This window comes from Muntiacus reevesi, chromosome 14 (assembly GCF_963930625.1).
Source record: "Muntiacus reevesi chromosome 14, mMunRee1.1, whole genome shotgun sequence".
NCBI classification, from domain to species: domain Eukaryota; kingdom Metazoa; phylum Chordata; class Mammalia; order Artiodactyla; family Cervidae; genus Muntiacus; species Muntiacus reevesi.
The window spans coordinates 65,126,033-65,148,099 of NC_089262.1; the positions used below are offsets into that span (position 1 = coordinate 65,126,033).

At 34.9% G+C, this 22,067-nt stretch overlaps 1 protein-coding gene across 6 annotated transcripts in view; it reads right to left on the reverse strand.

Moving 5' to 3' along the window:
- The window catches only part of RANBP17 (RAN binding protein 17), a 349,536-nt gene that overhangs the window by 271,715 nt on the left and 55,754 nt on the right, over positions 1 to 22,067 (reverse strand). The gene's annotated exons all lie outside the window — the stretch shown is intronic.

The window sequence follows — 22,067 nt, forward strand, 5'->3', positions numbered from 1 at the left end:
GCTGAGCCTTTTCCACGTGCTTACTGGCCTTTTTTATGTCTTCTTTGAAGAAATGTCTATTTAAATTCTTTACCCATTTTAAAATTGGGCTATTTATCTTTTTGAGTTGCAAGAGTTCCTTATATATTATTGATACAAGTTCCTTGTCAGATATGTGATTAGCAAACATGTTTTCCCATTCTGTGGGTTGTTTTCATTTTCTTGATGGTGTCCTTTGAAGCACAGAAATGTTTAATTTTCATGTGGGACAAAACTGCTAGTTTTTCTTTCGATATTTCAGCTTTTGATATCAAATAAAGAACCACTGCCCAATCCAAAGTCATAAAGATTTAGTTCTACGTTTTCTTCTCAAAGTTTCAAAGCTTTAACTCTTACATATTGGACTATGATTCATTTTGATTTGTGTACTGTGGGACACAGGGGTCCAACTTCATTCTTTTGCGTGTGGACATTCAGCTGTCCCTGCACCATTTGTTGAAAAGACAATCCCTTTGTCATTGAATTGTCTTCTCATCCGAATTAAAAAATCCCCTGATTACAAACTGGAGCATTTATTACCTGAACTCTCAATTATATATCATTGATCTTGTGTCTACCTTTACACTAATACCATGCTGTCTTGATTACTGCTGCTCTGTAGTAAATTTTGAAATAAGAAAGTATGAGTCTTTCAACTTCCTTCTTTTTTTTTTTCCAAAATTACTTTGGATATACTGGGTCTCTTGGATTTCCATATCAATTTAAGGATCAGCTTGTCAATTCCTGCAAAGAAGACAGCTGGAATTTTGACAGAGATTACATTGACTCTGTAGGTCAATTTGAGGAATCCTTCTAAACAATATCGTCTTCTGAACCATGACCATGGATGTCTTCCAACTGATTTAGATCTTTGATTTCTTTTAATAACATTTTACAGTGTATAAGATTTAACACTTTTGCAAAGTTTGTAGCTAAGTATTTTATTCTTTTTAATGCTACTGTAAGTCAGCATCACTTAATTTTGATTGTTCATTGCTAATATATAAACCCACTGTTAATTTTTACTTACTGATCTTGTATTCTGCAACTTTGCTACTCTTGTATTAGTTGTAATAGTTTTTTGGGATTTGTTATTTTTTTCACTTCCTTATACCCTCATGTCTTCTGTAACCTGCTTGCCTGTATTCAGTTCTGTTGTCAATCATTATAATCTGTCTTGCATAGGTCAATTTCTCTCTTCTTCCACATTCTCATCTTACAAAACCATAATTGTTTAAATCCAATTCCCCACCTACTGTTTGTCTATCCACAAACAGTTTAATATAACTGGAAAAAGACACAACCATGTTGACTAGTCTCACTTTGGATTCACCTTTTCAGTCAGGCCTTACACAGCTATCCTATCAATTTTCAACACCTAGAGTATGAGAGCATGTCTTCAAGATGTTGCTAGTGCTTCTGAGTTGCTCAGTCATGTCCAAATTTTATGTGACCACATCGATTGTAGCCCACCAGGCTCCTCTGCCCATGGATTTCCCAAGCAGGAATACTGAAGTGGGTTGCCATTTCCTCCAGGGGATCTTTCAGACCCAGGGATAGAATCCAGGTCTCCTGCTTGGCAGGCAGATTACTACTGCACCACCTGGGAAGCCCATGACTTCAAGATACCCATCATCAATTCCTTCCCTCCATGTATGCAATTGCCATTAAGAAGTGAGTCTATCTTTCCAATCCTTTCTAAGTTTGGGCTGGACTTTAACTAAAAGAATATTGCAAAAGTGACACTTGTTCCAGTACTGGGCTTAGTTTTTAGAGAATTGGCAGCTTCCTCCAGACTCTCAGGGAATTTTCACTGAGGGGAAGCCACTTACCATGTAAGAAGACCATATACTCTGAGACCATCACACTATTAAAAGGTTAGCGATGTAGAGAGACTTCATGGAGACAGAAATGCCCAACTATAGCTCATTCATCAAACATCCCAGCAAAGACAGAAGACTTTAGAGTAGACAGTCACTTAGGTGATGCCAGCCATAGCTGTCACCCAATTACAGAACACAATCTGTTGACATTTCATATTCCCCTTTCCTGATTTAATATATATATATATTTTTAAATTTTAGCACTTATCACTTTCTAACAAAATATATTATTTATCTTGCTTTGTTATCTATCTATTCCAATAGAACGTAAATTGCGTGGCAGCCATTACTGTTTCTGTTTGGTTGTCTATTGCATATCCAGAGCCTAAAACAGTGCCTGGCATATATAACTTATCAAATAGATATGGGTTATTGAATTAAGACATGACTGAGCATGCATACACACTGAATTAAGAAATCATTACCTGGAAAATGTAGCATGAAACTGGCAAGAAAAAGTTAACAGCTTATTTATCAATTTAGTAAACATTAAAAGGTAGAGTCATTATTAAAAATGAATGTTAATTGTAGTTCCATTTCTATTGCCTAAATAAAAGCAACTTTTCAACACACATTCAATACAAGGTACAATCTATGATCTAGTCTATCCTGTTATTTGCAAATTCATCTTCTTGATAAAATTTACATATTTGTAATTACCCAAATCAATATTTGTGGATCATTCATGGCCAAATGCAGAGCAGCAAATAATTTGAGTTGCCCAATGTGCACATTCCAAGATTAGGTAAAACAAAGCAACAATCTGCTTTCTTGTTTCATTCATTCATTTTCTTAGTGTCTGCTGTATGTCATGTTCTGCCCACTGGGATATAAATATGAAGCAGGGTGAAAAGGGACAGAGAGGCCATATCCAACAGTCTGAAATTAGTTAGAGGGGAAAAAACGAAAAAATTCTTCAATGCAGTGTGATGGGTGTTGTTGCTGTTGTTCAGTCGCTCAGTCACTTCTGACTCTTTGAGACCCCATGGACTGCAGCATGCCAGCCTTCCCTGTCCTTCATTATCTCCTGGAGTCTGTTCAAACTCATGTCCATTGAACTGGTGGTGCCATCCAACCATCTCATCCTCTACCATTCCCTCATGTGATATCCTCATGTGATATTCACGTGATGAGTATCATCGTCTAATAATAAATACTAAATATAGGACATGAAGTTCTCAAATTTTAACTTTTTACTCTTTAATTCATTTATTCTTTGACCTTGAAATTAAGACTTGATATCAAAGAATGGTATGCAAAGATAGCATATGATCAACTGCGAACATTCTTTTCTAAAATTATGGCAAATTTTGAAAGGAAGTTTGTACAGAGAAAAGTAGAATGTACAGCTATTCTTTCCGTATTTTAGCAAACAGTGATTTTTTTATTGTACAAGACAGAAAAGCAGATATTTTTAACCCTAAAAATAGACAACTACTAATAAATTAGCATCAGTGCTAGACATGAGCAATGAAATATAAAGGTACTTTTATTAATCTATCACATACAATTTTCATATTTCACAGAATGAGGAATGATATTTCTTATACACATATCTTTCCCTAAAACTCTAGAATTTTTAGAGGGATGGTCTTTAAACGGATGTTAAAAATTTACACTGGTTATATAATTATATCCAGAAAGTTTAAAGAACCAAGTAAAACTATAAATCTAAACTGTATTAAGAAATTTAAATATTCTATACATAAGTTGCATATCTATAATTTTTTTTAAAAATCTGATCTGAGATTATATTTCCATTATAGCTTTCCATTTTTGTATTTACTCTGAAATGTTCAGGGCACTTCTTTCCACAGCTGTTCAAGAACAGAACATTTCTTCCTCTAACAAAATAATTATTGCTGTAATAATCTGTAATTATGGTTTATAACCTCAATAATCCCAAAGAAATCAGTCATTACCATAGATCACAAGTAATCGTTAACTACTGTTAATGACCTATTTCTTAGGGATTATTGTTTTCGTAAACCATGACCATATCACCACAAATATGGAAGAGCAAGACAATATTATACAAATGAGATCATAATATAATAATAAACTTATTTTGTAACATTAAAAGCCATTAAGCATCTAAATTAAAGCACACATAACAAGAGCATATAATTTTCTTTGTTCAACACTAACTGAAGTCTTTAGTCTATACAAAAGAAATTGAACATAGTAGTACAAACTAGAACTGCATTACGCACTTTTCATAATATAAAATGATTATTGTCAAGCAGACTACAGATATTTTTAAAGAGCAGAGAGACTTCTCACTAACCTTTCAAATAGAAGGAAAATACAAATATTAAACATTTTCTATGTATCAGGCAGTATATTTGAAACTTTGAAATGATATTTTATTAATACTGTAAAAACTTTGAATTTATATTTATCAAGAATCACATCTGACTTATTTTACTCAAAAGACAGATTTAATAACAATAAAATATTACATTTCAGTTCACTTTCTTAATGTATCCTAGAACAACTATACTTTCATTCGATATCCTTTTGTAGGAAAACAAGTCTTTGACTTTGCAAATGAATCTTTTTACATTGTAACATAATATGATACTTATAAAAAGAATATAAAAATAAATGGGAAAAAAAAGAATATATGTAATGTATATGAAGCACAGTCTTGTCTCTCAGTATCCAAAAGGGATTATTTCTAGAACCTCCACGGATAACAAAATCTACAGATGCTCAAGACCCTTATATAAAATGGCACACACAGTGTCTGCATATAACCTATAACCCCCATAGGCTTTAAATCATTTCCAGATTACTTATAAACCTAATATAATGTAAAGGCTAGGTAAACAGTTATAAATACAATATAAATGCTAGGTAAATAGCTGCTGGCACATGGCTAATTCAAGTCTGGCTTTTTGGAAGGTTCTCGAAGTCTTCTGGAGGGGAGAGGGTGTTTTCTGTGATTGGCTGAATTACTAAGTATGGTCACTTCAGACACAGGTGGATGACTGCATGGTAAACCAATCTCCAGTGAATTCCCTATGTCGTCTCCCCACAGCTTCACCGATGCTGCCGCATCATCGCCACACCCTTCCCCTGGCTTGTCCCCTTACCCTGCACCCTAGAAGACACCATGAATCTGCACGTGGTGCTTAATATTGCCTTGACATTTTTTATCACTATTACATATATTCCTACCAATATATTTTTAGTCTCACTTGTTTCAGGATTCTATTAAGTGTTTCATACAATATATATGTGCGTGCTCAGTTCCATCCAACTCTTTGCACCCCCATAGACCGTAGCCACCAGACTCTTCCATCCATGGAATGTTTCCAGGCAAGATTACTGGATCAGGTTGCCATTTCCTAATCCAGGGGAAGACCTCATACTATTAATATATATAGTTTCCTGAAATTGTTTATTTTTTCACTAAATATATCTGAAATTAATTTTTAAGTATACTTGAAGTACATTCATTTTTTACTATTATATATAATATTCCACTGTATTATGTATTACAAATATTATGATTTATGATCTGTTTATCCATTTTCATGTTGATGGGCATTTGAACTTTTAACATTTTTTGCCTTTAATAACATTTAGGCTATGAACATTCTCAAACATGTCCTCTTGGTTAGAAGAGATTTTCTAAAAGACATACCTAAGAGTAGAAGCTCCAGGTCAGCAGGAATCCAAATGTTCACTTTTCAAGATAACACCAAACTGATTTCCATTCTGTTTCCAACTGACTATATTTTATACTCCTACCAGTGGTATGTAAGAATTCCTTTTGATTAACATTCTCCTATAACATTTATTTTTGCCAATCTACTGGAAGTAAAATGGTATCTCATGTGCCTTAATTTCCATTTCTCTTATAAGTAGTAACATTTGTTTCTGTTTTTCATTTCCCTAAAGAACTGCTTGTTTAACTGATTTCTAGGAAATTTTTCCAGACTCTTTTAAGATGGTGAACCTTGCCTGGGTCAGTGTGTGTATATATGTTGCAAATATCTTCTCCCACTACTGGTATTTTTTTTTTTTTAATCTTGAGTTAACTATAGGTTTAGAAATTTATTCATCTCAAATTTTCTAACTTGCTGACCTTAAAAAAATACTATGTATAACTTTTACCTTTTAAAACTTTGTTATATCTGTATTTCCCTTCTTGATCCTAGTGTTATTTGTAAATTCATTTTCCTTCTTATCTCATGAGAGGCCTGCCAATTTTATTAGTATTTTTAGAGAATCAACTTTTGCTTTTCTTATTTCACTGAATCTTTATCTTTTAGTTTATTAATTTCTGTTGTTTCCTTCTTTCTCCTTTCTCTGGGTTTGATCTGTTGCTTCCTTCTAACATTCAACTTGGAGGCTTAAGTTACAACATTTTGGCCTTTCTTCTTTTTGTGAAATAAATCCCCAACTGAGTTCCAAACATGTTATATTTCCATTTTTCTCTCTCTCTTTTTAAAATTTATCCAAGACGATTTCTTTTTACTTCATAGTTACTTAGAAGTATGTTTATAAAATTACCAACTACATGTAATTTATAATTTTTGCAGGTTAGTTTTAATTACAAATTGGAAAGAAAATGTGGGCTCAATGATTACTGAATTTAGTTAAGACTTGTTATATGAATTTGGTAAATTTATTAAAACTGAGATATAATTGAACTAACATATATATTAGTTTCAGGTGTACAATACAATGATTTGGTATTTGTATACACTGGGAAATAATCACCACAGTAAGTCTAGCTAACATTCATCACCAGAGAGTCACAAATTTCATTTTCTTGTGGTGAGAATTTTTAAACTCTCCTCTCTCAGAACTTTCCAAATACGCAATACAGTATTATTAACTACAGCTGGTGTGCTGAGTATTACATCTCCATGACTCATTTTATAACTGGAAATTTATGACTTTTGACTGCATGTGTGTGTGTTAGCTGCTCAGTCGTGTCCGACTCTTTGCGACCCCATGAACTGTAGCCCACCAGGCTCCTTTGTCCATGGGATTCTCCAGGCAAGAATACTGGAGTGGGTTGCCATTTCCTTCTCTTTTGACTGTCTCTACTCACTTCAACCATTCCCCAAGTCCCACCTTTAACAGCTACGAATCTCTGCTCTCTATCTATGAGTTTGACTTGTTTTTCAGATTTCACTTATAATGAGATCATATAGTATTTGTCTTTCTCTGAGTTCATTTAAAATGCCCTAAAGGTCAATACATATTGCTACAAAGGGCAAGATGTCATTCTTTATATATGGTCAAAAAATATTCCTTTTATATATATAGTGTACAATTTTACATACATATATCTATGTATATACACACACAATCACATTTTCTTTATTCACTACTCTCCATCAATGGATACTTACATTGTTTCAATGTCTTGAGTACTGTAAACAAGGCTTCAATGAACACGTAGGTGTAGATATTCTTTCAAATTAGAGTTTTTATTTTCTTCAAATAAAAACTCAGAAATGGAACTGCTAGGTCATATGGCATTGTTACGTTTTTAACTTTTTGCAGACCCTCCATATTGTTGTTGTTTAGTCGCTCAGTCATGTAGCATTCTTCATGATCCCCCAGACTACATCACACCAGTCTTCCTTGTCCTTCACTATCTCCCGGAGTTTGCTCAAAGTTATGTCTATTGAGTTGGTGATGTCATCCAACCAGCTCATCCTCTGTTACCCTTCTTCTCCTGCCCTCAATCTTTCCCAGCATCAGAGTCTTTTCAATGAATGCCTCTTTGCATCAGGTGGTCAAAGTATTGGAGCTTCAGTTTTAGCTCAGTTCTTCCAATGAATATTCTGGGTTCATTTCCTTTAGAATTAAATGATTTGTCTCCTTGCTGTCCAAGGGACTCTTCGGGCTCTTCTCCAGGACCATAGTTTGAGAGCATCAGTTCTTCAGTGCTCAGCCTTCTTTACATTCCAACTCTGACATCTGTACATGACTACTGGAAAAAACATAGCTTGGACTATATGTTCAAAAAGTGATGTCTCTTCTTTTGAGTAGAAATAGGTTTGCCATTGCTTTTCTTCCAAGGAGCAAGCAACTTTTAATTTCATGGTTCCAGTCATCATCCGCAGTGATTTGGGAGTCCAAGAAAGAAAACATGTCACTGCTTTCAATTTTTCCCTTTCTATTTGCCATGAAGTGATGGAACTGGATACTATGATTTTTGTTTTTTGAATGTTGAGTTTTAAGCCAGCTTTTTCACCCTCCTCTTTCACCCTCATCAAGAGGCTCTTTAGTTTGTCTTCGCTTTCTGCCATAAGAGTGGTGTCATCTGCATATCTGAGGTTACTGATATTTCTCCCGACAATCTTGATTCCAGCTTGTGCTTCTTCCAGCCCAGTGTTTCTCATGATGGACTCTGCATATAAGTTAAATAAGCAGGTGACAGTATACAGCCTTGACGTACTTCTTTCCCGATTTTCAGTCAGTCAGTTCTTCCATGACTGGTTCTAACTGCTGCTTCTGCACACAGGTTTCTCAGGAGGCAGGTAAGGTGGTCTGGTATTCCCATCTCTTTAAACGTTTTCCACAGTGTGCTGTGATCCACACAGTTTTCCACATGGGCTACAACAATTTACATTCCCACATTCTTACAAACAATTGTTAGACCTTGTCTTTAAGATAACAGCCATTCTAACATGTGTGAGGTGAAGCTCATTGTGGTTTTCATTTGCATTTTCCTGACAACCAGTGACATTGAGCACCTTTTCTTCTACCTAATATCCATTAGTATGTCTTCTTTTGAAATAGCTATTCAAATCCTCTGCTCTTTCTTAACTGGTTTTTTTCTTTTGCAAATTAGCTCTATGAGCTCTTTACATATTTTAGGTATTAGCCCCTCATCAGACATGTTTATGAATATTTTCTCCTATTCCGTACACTGTCTTTTCATCTTGTGGATGGCTTCCTTTGCTGTGCAGAAACTTTTTAGTTTGATGCTTGTTTATTTTTGCTTTTGTTGCCTTTTCTTTTGGTGTCAACCGAAAAATTCAAAGCCAAGATCAATGTCAAGGAGCTTATTACCTCTGTTTTCCTCTAGGTGTTTTATGGCTTCAGGTCTTATGCTCAAGTCTTTAATTTATTTTGAGTTACTTTTTGTGTATTGTGAAAGATACAGGTCCAGTTTCAGTCTTTTGCATGTGACTATACAACTTTGCCAACACCACTTACTGAAGAGACTGTCCTTTCCCCACTGTATATTCTTAGCCTGATATCATAAATTAAACGACCGTGTGAACATGCATTTATTTCTGAGCTTTATATGCTGTTCCATTGATCTATGGACCTGTTTCTATGCTAATGCCATACTGCTTTATCACTATAGCTTTATAATACAGCTCAGGAGCAAGAAGCATGATGCCCCTAGCTTTGTTCTCCTTGACCAATTTTTTTTTTAAACCATGAAATGTGTCTTATTATACTGGAGTAGGTAGGTAGCTGTTCCCTTCTCCAGGAGATCTTCCCAATCCAGGGATCAAACTCAGGCCTCCCGCACTGCAGGTGGATTTTTAAATTTCTGAGTCACCAGGGAAGCCCTAACTCCTTGAGGAGATCTAAATCAAATAAACAATTCATTGTTTTTGTTAGTAATCAGTCAAGGTTACCTTGTTTTCTTATTTGTCTGCTCGTCGCTTTTAAAATCATGAACAGTTCTTTGACTGCTCTTAATCTGCAGTATTCTCAAGGCCCTAAAGTATGCTATTCTTTAGAGAAATTTTTAATTTACTTTTCAGCTGGAAGCCAAGGGGATCTACCAGTTTCAGAGTACTATATCGCTACTCAAGGTTCCAACTTAATGTAAGAATCCCAAGTTCAGTACACTGACTTTGTTACTAGCCTAAGGTTTTGTCCCCAATTTCACCATTGATTATTTGCTACCCAAAAGTTCATTCTGTTTAAAGTTCATCTTTTGAAAGGGAATAATCAGAGAAGGTGGAACAGAGACATGAAGAGTAGAAGACTGGAGGAGAAAGAACCGCAGATTTTTCCCGAACTTAAATCAAGCCAAACAATGCAGGATTTGAATGCAGTTCAAAACAAAGGCCTTTCAGAGCATGCAGTTGACCTTACTGAAGTGAAAGTTACTATCAGTTCTTTACTTTGAAAGAAGTAAACACTAACTGTGATATAAAACCCAAACCAAAAATGTGATTTTATAGGCAGGTAGATAAATATGAACCAAATTATAACATAATCGGAATTAATGTAAAAAACAAATCTGAAACGATGTAAGGCTGCCACTGTGATCAGGCAAAAAAAAAGAAACCCCCCCTCAAAAAAACCTCACTGTAATACACGATTACAGGGCAACCATATATCTAAAAAAAGATACCTAACTGAAGGGACAAGCAGGGTCTGAAATCCAACCTGTTCTCTATTCACCATACTAGGTTGCTAGAGAAGGGAACGGCAAACCACTTAGGTATTCTTGCCTTGAGAATCTCATGAACAGTGTGAAAAGGCAAAAAGATACGCCACTGAAAGATGAACTCCCCTAAGGAGGTAGGTAGGTGTGTACAACATGCTACTGGAAAAGAATGAAAAAATAACTCCAGGAAGAATGAAGAGATGGAGCAAAGTGAAAACAACTCCCAGTTGTCACTGTGACTGGTGATAGAAATAAAGTCCGATGCCGTAAGACCAATATTTATTGCATGGGAACCTGGAATGTTTGGTTCATGTATAAAGGTAAATTCAAAGTGCTCAAACAGTAGATGGCAAGAATGAACATCGACATTTGAGGAATCAGTGAAGTAAAATGGACTGGAGTGGGTGAATTTAATTCAGATGACCATTATACCTACTACTATGGGCAAGAATCCTTTAGAAGAAATGTAGTAGCCCTCACAGTCAACAAGAGAGTCCAAAATGCAGTATTTGGGTGCAATCTTAAAAATGACAGAATGATCTCTGTTGGTTTCCAAGGCAAACCAATCAATATCACAGTAATCCAAGTCTATGCCCCAACCACTAATGCCAAAGAAGCTGAAGTTGAATGGTTCTATGATGACCTAAAAGACCTTCCAGACACACAAAAAAGATGTTCTTTTCATCACAGGGGACTGTAATCCAAAAGTAGGGAGTCAAAGATACCTGGAGTAAAAGGCAAGCTTGGTCTTGGAGTACAAAATGAAGCAAGGCAAAGATTGTGTTAACAGAGTTGTACCAAGAAAACACACGGGTCAAAGCAAACACACTCTTCAAACAATACAAGAGACGACTCTACACATGGACAACACCAGATGGTCAATACCAAAATGAGATTGATTATATTCTTTGCAACCAAAGATGGAGAAGCTCTATAGTCAGCAAAAACAAGACTGGGAGCTGATTGTGGCTCAGATCACAATCTCCTTATTGCCAAATTCACACATAAACTGAAGAAAGTAGGGAAAACCACTAGACCATTCAGGTATGACCTAAATCAAATCCCTTACGATTATACAGTGGAAGTGACAATAGATTCAATGGATTAAGTCTGATAGACAGAGTGCCTGAAGAACCATGAACAGAGGTTTGCGACATTGCACATGAGCAGTAATCAAGACCATCACAAAGAGAAAGAAATGCAAAAGGGCAAAATGGTTGTCTGAAGAGGCCTTACAAATAGTTGGGAAAAGAAGAGAAGCAAAAGGCAAAGAAGAAACTGAAAAATATAACCATCTGAATTCAGAGTTCCAAAGAATAGCAAGGAGAGATAAGAAAGCCTTCCTCAGTGGTCAGTGCAAAGAAACAGAGGAAAACAATAGAATGGGAAAGACTAGAGATCTCTTCAAGAAAATTAGAGATACCAAGGGAACATTTCATGCAAAGATGGGCATAATAAAGGACAGAAATGATATGGACCTAACAGAAGCAGAAGATATTAAGAAGAGGTGGCAAGAATACACAGAAGAACTATACAAAAAAGATCTTCATGACACAGATAAACATGATGATATGTCCATGTGTTCACTCACTTAGAGCCAGACATCCTAGAATGTGAAGTCAAGTGGTCCTTAGGCAGCATCACTAGAAACAAAGCTAGTGAAGGCAATGGATTCCAGCTGAGCTATTTCAAATCCTAAAAGATGATGCTGTTAAAGTACTGCACTCAATATGCCAGCAAATTAAGAAAACTCAGCGGTGGCCAAGACTGGAAAAAGTCAGTTTTCATTCCAATCCCAAAGAAGGGCAATGCCAAAGAATGCTCAAACTATCACACAACTGCACTCATCTCACATGCTAGTAATGTTCAAAATTCTCCAAACACGGCTTCAACAGTACATGAACTGAGAACCTGCAGATATTTGAGCTGGATTTAGAAAAGGCAGAGGAACCAGAGATCAAATTGCCAACATCTGTTGGATCATAGAAAAACCAAGATAGTTCAGCAACACTTCTGCTCCTGCTTTATTGACTACACCAAAGCCTTGACTGTGTGGATCACAACTATGGAAAATGTTTAAAGAGATAGGAATACCAGACCACCTAAACTGCCTCCTGAGAAATCTGTATGTAGGTTAAGAAGCAACAGCTAGAACCAGACATGGAACAACAGACTGGTTCCAACTTGGGAAAGGAGTATGTCAAGGCTGCATATTGTCACCCTGCTTATTCAACATCAAGCGAAATGCTGGGCTGGATGAAGCACAAGCTGGAATCAAGATTTCGGGGAGAAAAATCAATAACCTCAAATATGCAGATGACACCACCCTTATGGCAGAAAGCAAAGAAGAACTAAAGAGCCTCTTGATGAAACTGAAAGAGGGAAGTGAAAAAGCTGGCTTAAAACTCAACACTTAAAAAACTAAGATCATGGCACGCCTTGATACCATCACTTGATCCCTGATCCCATCTGGTCCCATCACTTCATGGCAAAGAGATGGGGAAACAATGGAAACAATGACAGACTTTATTTTCTTGGGCTCCAACTTTACTGGAGACGGTGAGTGACTGCAGCCATGAAATTAAAAGACACTTGCTCCTTGAAGAAACGCTATGACCTACCGAGACAGCATATTAAAAAGCAGAAACATTAGTTTGCTGACAAAGGTCCATCTAGTCAAAGCTATGGTTTTTCCAGTAGCCATGTATGGATATGAGAGTTGGACCATAAAGAATGCTGAGCACCAAAGAACTGATGCTTTTGAACTATGGTGTTGGAGAAGACTCTTGAGATTCTCTTGGACTGCAAGGAGATCAAACTAGTTAATCCTAAAGGAAATCAGTCCTGAATATTCATTGGAAGGACTGATGCTGAAGCTGAAACTCCAATACTTTGGCCACCTGATGCAAAGAACTGACTCATTGGAAAAGACCCTGATGCTGGGAAAGATTGGAAGCAGGAGGAGAAGGGGAAAACAGAGGTTGAGATGGTTGGATAGCATCACCAACTCAATGGACATGAGTTTGAGCAAGCTCTGGGAGTAGGTGATGAACAGGGAAGCCTGGCTGCATGCAGTCCATGGGGTTGCAAAGAGTCAGACATGTTTAAGCGACTGAACTGAACTGAACTGAGTGTGCTACACTTGTGTAGAAGAAAAACTGCTTTTTTCTACTTTGCACAAAGGCACCAAATATATTACTGAGTTGGTAAGAGAGAAACATAAATCCAGAGAGGTCAAAAAAGATGTCTAGGCTGAAACTGAAAAACATTCAGACTGACAACTAGAGAACCTGAGCTTATTTCAAGGACCAAGTCTATGATATGCACAATATGAGGACTCCAATAAGAAACTCTTACATCCTTAGAGATAAAGTGAACTGGAGGGGTAAAAAAAAAAACAAAAAACCCTCTTCTAGACAAAGAAAGACACAACAGGAACTTGTTTAACTTGACTTCCATGTTAGTCACAAGACAGGGGGAAAACCCTCAGGTCAGACATCCCATGGCTTGTGGCCTAAATATAGACTACCAGTGTAGTATGAAAAACTTTATTCTAAAGAAGCAGTTTAAATGGTATTGAGGTGACAGTCCTCCTCCACTTTATCTAGTAAACGGACTAAACATTTAAATCAAAAGACAGGGATGGTCAGAAGTGATTTTTTTTTTTCCTAAGGAATAACTATACCATAATGGCAGAAAGCAAAGAGGAACTAAAGAGCCTCTTGATGAAGATGAAACTGGAGAGTGAAAAGGCTGCTTTAAAACTCAACATTCAAAAAACGAAAATCATGGTATCTGGTTCTACCACTTCATGGCAAAACGATGGGGAAAAAAGGGAAAAAGTGACAAAATTTATTTTCTTGGGCTCCAAAATCACTGGAGATGGTGAGTAACAGCAGCCATGAAATTAAAAGATGCTTGCTCCTTGGAAGAAAAGCTATGACAAACCTAGACAGCATATTAAAAAGCAGAGACATTACTTTGTCAACAGAGGTCCATATAGTCAAAGCTATGGTTTTTCCAGTAGTCATGTATGGATATGAGTGTTGGACCATAAAGAATGCTGAGCGCCAAAGAATTGATGCTTTTGAACTGTGGTGTTAGAGAAGCCTCTTGAGAGTCCATTGGACTGCAAGGAGATCAAACCAGTCCACCCTAAAGGAAATCAGTCCTGAATATTCATTGGAAGGACTGATGGTGAAGTTGAAACTCCAATACTTTAGCCACCTGATGCAAAGAACTGACTCATTGGAAAAAATCCTGATGCTGGGAAAGACTGAAGGCAGGAGGAAAGGGGGATGACAGAAAATGACGTGGTTGGATGGCATCACCGACTCAATGGACATGAGTTTGAACCAAGTGTGGGAGACAGTGAAGGACCAGGAGGCCTGGTATGCTGCAGTCCATGGGGGTCACAAACAGCCAGACACGACTGAGCAACTGAACAACAAATAACACCAAATAACACTGTCTACAAGAGACACACTCTAAAAATAAAGACACAGACAGACTGAAAGTAGGTGGATGGTGAATGACAGCTCATGTAAACAGAAAGCATGAGACAGCACTGGGTAAAAGGCTCAGTTAGCAAAGAAGACAGTAGAAGTCTCAATGAAGCAAAAACTGAGAATTAAAAACAACATGGACTATTCCTGGAAAAAGAAATAGCAACCCACTCCAGTGTTCTTGCCTGGGAAGTCCCATGGACAGAGGAGCCTGCCAGGATATAGCTCCTGGGGTCACAAAGAGTCGGACATGACTTAGTGATTAAAAACAATTGACTATTCCACAATTGTATTTAGAGATTTAATACTTCTCTGTAAATAAAAGAAATAGACAAAAAGAAAAGTAAAAACAAAGAATACCTACATAATACTATTAATCACCCTGACTTAATCTCTGTTTACTGCTACTGTACCCAATTATGGTAAAGTGTATATGCTTTTCAAGTGTACATGGTATGTTTGCCATGATAGACCATATGCCTTATCATAAAACAAGTCTTAATAAACTTCATATCTGAAATCACACAAAATTATTTTGCCCAAGATAGAATTAAATTCAAAATCAGTAACAATAACTAGGAAAGTCCAAATATTTTATTTAGAATATAAAAGCATACTTCTAATAATCCTTAAAGTAACAAAAAAATGAGACTAGAAAATATCTTAACTAAATGATAATGAAGAGATCAAAAGTCATGATATACAGCTAAAGCAATGCTTAAACCAGAATTTATACCTTTAAATGTTTTTAATTAAAAAATTACAAAAAACCTAAAAATTAAAGATGTGACACTTTCATCCAAAATTTTAAAAGATGAAGTAAAATCAAAAGTATAAGGTAGAAAATAAGAAATCTCCCTCCCAAAAACTCAAGAAATAAAAAATAAACAAAGAAAAGTTTTTAAATCAGTGAAACTAAGAGTTCGTTTCTTGAAATAATTAAGAAAATTGATAAATATCTAGTCAGTCTATCAGAGAAAAAGAGAAAAAGCAAAAATTATCAAATGGATAAAGTTGGGGAAAAAGGACAAACTTTCAGTTATAAAAATAAATGTCATAAGGATGTAACGTACAGCATGGTAACACTGTATTACACATTTGAAAGTTGCTGAAACAGAAGCTCTTGCCGCAAGTCCTCATCACACACAAAAGAATGTGTCATCAGGTACAGTGATGGATGTTAACTAGGCTTTCTGTGAAGATCATTTCCCAATGTATATAAACACTGAATCATTACATGATACATCTGAATCTAATACGTAGCAAGCATTCCTACATTTTTAAAATAGGAAGAATGGAAGAAAGGCCATCACTTCAGATCCCATAGACATTAAAATATTAATAATGGAGTAATAGAAATAACTTTATTTCAGTAAATTTAAAAAAAGAGTCATCCTTGAAAGACATAAATGATTAAATTTGATCCCAAGTGCAAGAGGAAATAGGAACAGTTCCATATCAATTATCAAAATTTCATTCATAATGATAAACCTTCCAGGCCCACTGGTTTTGCTGATGAATTCTATCAAACTCTAAAGAAAGAAATAATACCAATATTACAAAGATTCTTTCAGAAAATAAAGAAGGAGGCAGAAACACTTCTTGACTCATTTTATATTTTATGAGGCCAGTACTACCACTACCAAAATCAACATAATCATAAAAAATAGAAAACTAAAGACAAATATCCTTCACGAACATCAACATAAAATAAAATTTTTGCAAACTGAATCTAACACTGCATAAGAGAACAATATCATAACTAAGTAGGATTTATCCTAGGAATGCAAAGTCTGTTTAACAGGAAAATCAATCAATGTAATTTATTACATTAGTAAAATGAAAAACAAAACAAAGGTCATTTGAGTAGGTACAAACAAAGCATTCAAAGAAATTAATGCCCACTCATTATAAATAACCTGAGAAACAAAAGGGAATTTCACCAAATTTATTATCAATGATAAAAGGATTAATGTTTGCTTTATGTACAAACAGAAACAAGGCCAGAATATCCATTCTTACCACTTTTGTTCAATACTCTACTAAAGGTCCTACCAGTGGAATAAGGGAAGAAAAAGAAATAAAAGGCATGAAGATAAGACATAAAACAGTCTTTACTTTAGGTCACATTATCATATAAAATAATCCTAAAGGATCTACCAAAAAAAGCTGTTTAAACTATTAAGTAAATTTAGCAAAGTCACAGGACACAAAGACAAAAATCAATTCTGGACTTATATAGGATAGTAGAGAATAATCAAAATTTACAACAGCATCAAAAATATACAGGAATAAATTCAGTAAAAGATGTTTAATAGCTGTGAACTGAATATAGTAAAACAAAAATTTTAAACACCTACATAAGTGGAGCAAGATACCACGTCCATGAATTGAATATTAAGATGGCCCAAACTGATACACAGATTGAGGCAACCTCAATGTAAACTGATGAGTTTTTAAAGAAATTGACAAGTTGATGCTAAAATTAAGACAATAGCAAAAGATGTAGAACACAAAACTATTCTGAGGAAGAAGAACAAGACTGAAAGACTTAAATTACCTGATTTGAAGACTTATAAAGTTATAGTAAGCAAGACAGCATAATATTAGCAAAAGGATAGACATTTAGATCTATGGTACAGAATAGAGTCCAGTAACAGACCCTAGACTTCTATGGTCAACTGATTTTTGACAAAGGTACACAATAATACAAAAGGAAAAAAAGTCTTTTCAGCAAATGGTGCTAGAATTTGATAGCTATATGGGTTGGGGAGGAGGACTTATTCTTCTTACCTCACATCATTCACAAAAATTAATTCAAAGTGGATCACAGACCTGAACATAATAACTAAAACTATTAAACTTTTAGAAGAAAAATATAGAACCTATTTATGACTTCAGTTACACAGATTTCTTCAATACAAAAACCATAAAGCCATAAATAAAAAACTGAAAATGCAGATCATCAAAATTTATAACTTCTGCTCTCTGAATTAAAAAGTTTTAAGAGTTGAAACTTAACTCTTTAAAAGTTTAACTCTTAAGAGTTAAAAAGACAAATGACAGATGGGAAGAAAATATTTGTAAACATATATGTGAAAAATGGGCTGTATACAGAATATAAAAACACTTAGAATTTCAATAATAAGACTATGTGCAAAAGAACAAACAACCCAATAAAAAAGGGGAAAAAAATGTGAACAGACATTTCATAAAGGGAGATGTAAGAATGGCCTAAAAAAGCACAACTTCATTAATTATCAAGGAAATTCAAAATATAATCACAGTGAGATACTATTACTATATACCCAGTAGAATGGCTGAAAGTAGGAAGACAATATCAAATGATGATGAAGATGTGAAGCACTCTTAATGGAAATGAAAAATGGTACACTTCATAAAATAGCATAGCAGTATCTTTAATATTAAACACACATTTTCCACATGACTCCACAATTTGTTTCAGGTATTTACCCAAGAGAAAGGAAAATTTAGGTACAAAGACTTGTCTGCAAGTGGTCATAGCACCATATTCATAAGTCAATAAAAACTGCAAGTGTAACTTAAGAGGTAAACAGCTAAACAAAGTAAAAAGAAAACCATACTATACAATACTACACAGAAACAGAAAGAAAGAAAATATTTACATATACAATATATTTGAATCTCAAAAGCATTATCCTAAAGAAACAAAGTCAAACACAAAAGACTACCTACTATATAATTTCATTTACATAGAAATCTAAAAGAAAGGAATCATAGTGACAAAAATCAGTGGTTATCTGGACCAAGCATTATGGAATGGAATTGAAGGGCATAAGAAAATTATTTACAGAGTGAAAGAAGTGTTTTCTATCTTAAATATGGTGCTAGTAACATAGCTATGTATTTGCTAAATTCATCAAACTGTACACTCAAAAAAAAAAAAAAAGGAAAAAGATATTAAAAGTTCTTAATACAGACAAGCAAGGGGTTCATTTCTCTAAAATATAAAGAGCTCTGAAAAATCAACAAGAAAAACAACCTAACAAAAGAAATGAGCCAAAAAATGAGTAATTCTTTTTACAGAAAAAGACCAAACAGTTCTTAAACAATGTTTAACATCACTAATATGAGAATGCTAAATTAGAATGAGAAATCATTTTTCACCTATAGGACTGCCAGAAATTCAAAAGTTTGGTAATACTGTCCTGTGAAGTCAATAAAATGGAACTCTCATAGATTGCTGGTGGACAAGTAAACTGGTATAGTCCTTACAGAGAATAATTTAGAAATATTTATATAAATTACAAATACAATATTTCTATCTCCCAAGAAGCAGTTTTGCTTTTGGAAATTATCCTACAGACACACTTGCATAAATATAAACTGACAAGTACTAAGTTAATCTGTATAGCATTAATTTTAATAGCAGAAGATGACAAACAATTCAAATGACTCTCAGCAATGGAGAGAACAGTTAATTAAATTATGATACATTCAAAAGATAAAATATTGTTCATCTTTAAAAAAGCATTCTCCATATACTGATTTGAGAATAGCTATAAAATACATTATTAAATGAGAAAAAGCAAGGAGTAGAACATGAGTGTGGTATGCCACATTCCATGTAAGTAAGAGTGGATAAGAACTCAGATATTCATTAACTGTATATGCAAACAGAAACTTTTGAAAGATGCAAAACTAGCAAGAATCATAATTTGTTAGAGTGAAGAACAGGAAGACAGATTACAGGACTGGAGCAGAACACATTTTAATTCCTTTTTTTTCTGGACAATGTAAATATAACATCTCTTCAAAAGATTATGTGAGTTAATCAAAATTTGATATGAAAACTAAGAGAACAGATATATTAAAGTTACATGTAAAGACAGGTCACAAATTTGAGGCAATATTTAGAATTTAAACAACTAAAGATCTATAGTTTAACACTAGAGTGTTAAAACACTATAAAGCACTCCATCAGCAAAAGAAAGACCAACAAACCAAATGGCGAGGAGAATGAAAAGTCATGAACATATACATCACTGATGACGATGCAAACAGTCAATAAACATAAAACACTAAACATCATTAATAACCATGGGAGTGAAAAGTAAATTATGTGTGAGGTATATTACCTCAACTAGCCTGACAAAAAGCTTAATATTATGAGCTGTTGGTGAGGAACTGGATCAAAATGGGTGGGATATAAAGTAGTATAATCACTGTTTGTAAAATATAGTTTGGCATGATCTACTGAAGCTGACTGTGTAATGAATATATATAACAAAAGCTTTACAGCAGCATTCATTATATTAGCAAAAAGCAGGAAAAACACAAATACCCACTGACAATAAATGCATCAATAAATTGCAATAAATATACAAGCAACTCCTGCAGCTCAATTCCAGAAAAATAAATGACCAATCAAAAAATGGGCCAAAGATCTAAACAGACATTTCTCCAAAGAAGACATACAGATGGCTAACAAACACATGAAAAGACGCTCAACATCACTCATTATCAGAGAAATGCAAATCAAAACCTCAGTGAGGCACCATTACACGCCGGTTAGAATGGCTGCTATCCAAAAGTCTACAAGCAATAAATGCTGGAGTGGGTGTGGAGAAAAGGAACCCTCTTACACTGTTGGTGGGAATGCAAATTAGTACAGCTGCTATGAAGAACAGTGTGGGGATTTCTTAAAAAACTGGAAATAGAACTGCCATATGACCCAGCAATCCCACTCCTGGGCATACACACCGAGGAAACCAGATCTGAAAGAGACACATGCACCCCAATGTTCATCGCAGCACTGTTTATAATAGCCAGGGCATAGAAGCAACGTAGATGCCCATCAGCAGACGAATGGGTAAGAAAGCTGTGGTACATATACACCATGGAATATTACTCAGCCGTTAAAAAGAATTCATTTGAATCAGTTCTAATGAGATGGATAAAACTGGAGCCCATTATACAGAGTGAAGTAAGCCAGAAAGATAAATACCAATACAGTATACTAACGCATATATATGGAATTTAGAAAGATGGTAACGATAACCCTATACGCAAGACAGAAAAAGAGACACAGATGTATAGAACAGACTTTTGGACTCTGTGGGAGAAGGTGAGGGTGGGATGATCTGAGAGAACATGTCTAAACATGTATATTATCAAGTGTAAAACAGATCGCCAGTCCAGGTTGGATGCATGAGACAAGTGCTCGGGGCTGGTGCACTGGGAAGACCCAGGGGGATGGGATGGCGAGGGAGGTGGGAGGGGGGAATCAGGATGGGGAACACATGTAAATCCATGGCTGATTCATGTCAATGTATGGCAATGTATGGCAAAACCCACTACAATATTGTAGAGTAATTAGCCTCCAACTAATAAAAATAAGTGAAAAATAAGTGAAAAAAAAGAAAAAAATATTGCACTACTGCAGCAGTACATATGAAGGAACTATATCTATAGCATCAATATAAACTCTCATATACACAACACAGAAAAAATGAAGCAAGTTGTAAAAGAATAAATCCATTTTGATTCCATTTGTATAAAATTCAAAAATATGCAAAACTATGCATTATTTCTAGAATATATATATATATGCAGTAAAACTATGAAGAAAAGGCATCAACTGGTAAACAAACAGCAAGCATTTTCTGCTGGCAGGAAAAAGGGAACAGCGAAGCTTGGTATTGACCTGTTATTTAAGTTATGTGAAGGTGTTTGTTACCGCTACTATATATAAATACTCAGATGTATTTGATATTTAATAATTTTCAAAACTCTACTAAAGAAAGAAATCAATCATGAAGACAAAATGCTGTGAAACAAAATGTTAGTTCTCCCTCATTTAATTCATAATGAGAGATATGGAAGAGAACATTTAAAGGAGGTTAACTATTTCTCTATCCAGACCTTCAGCTTTTTGTGATTCAAAAAGCGCAAGAGAAAATGAACAAAAGGCATTTTAAGAAGACATCTTGTAAACATATAGGATAATTTATAAAGAATCTTTTAAAAAGAGTTTAGATGGGAAATCACTGAAAGTTTGACTATCATCACTTACCACTCATTTTCCAAACAAGATAAAATCAACAAACATGAAGAAAAAAGAAAAACATCCTGGAACTATAACTAAACTGCCTTCTATTAGAAATATATACAGTCAGTTCCATTCTCGTAAGTCATCTCATCTAAAAATCTGAAAAGTGTATTTAATTTCCTGTTTTCCAGAAAGGATTTAAGGAAATACACAGAAATAAATCTTTCTGTGTATCT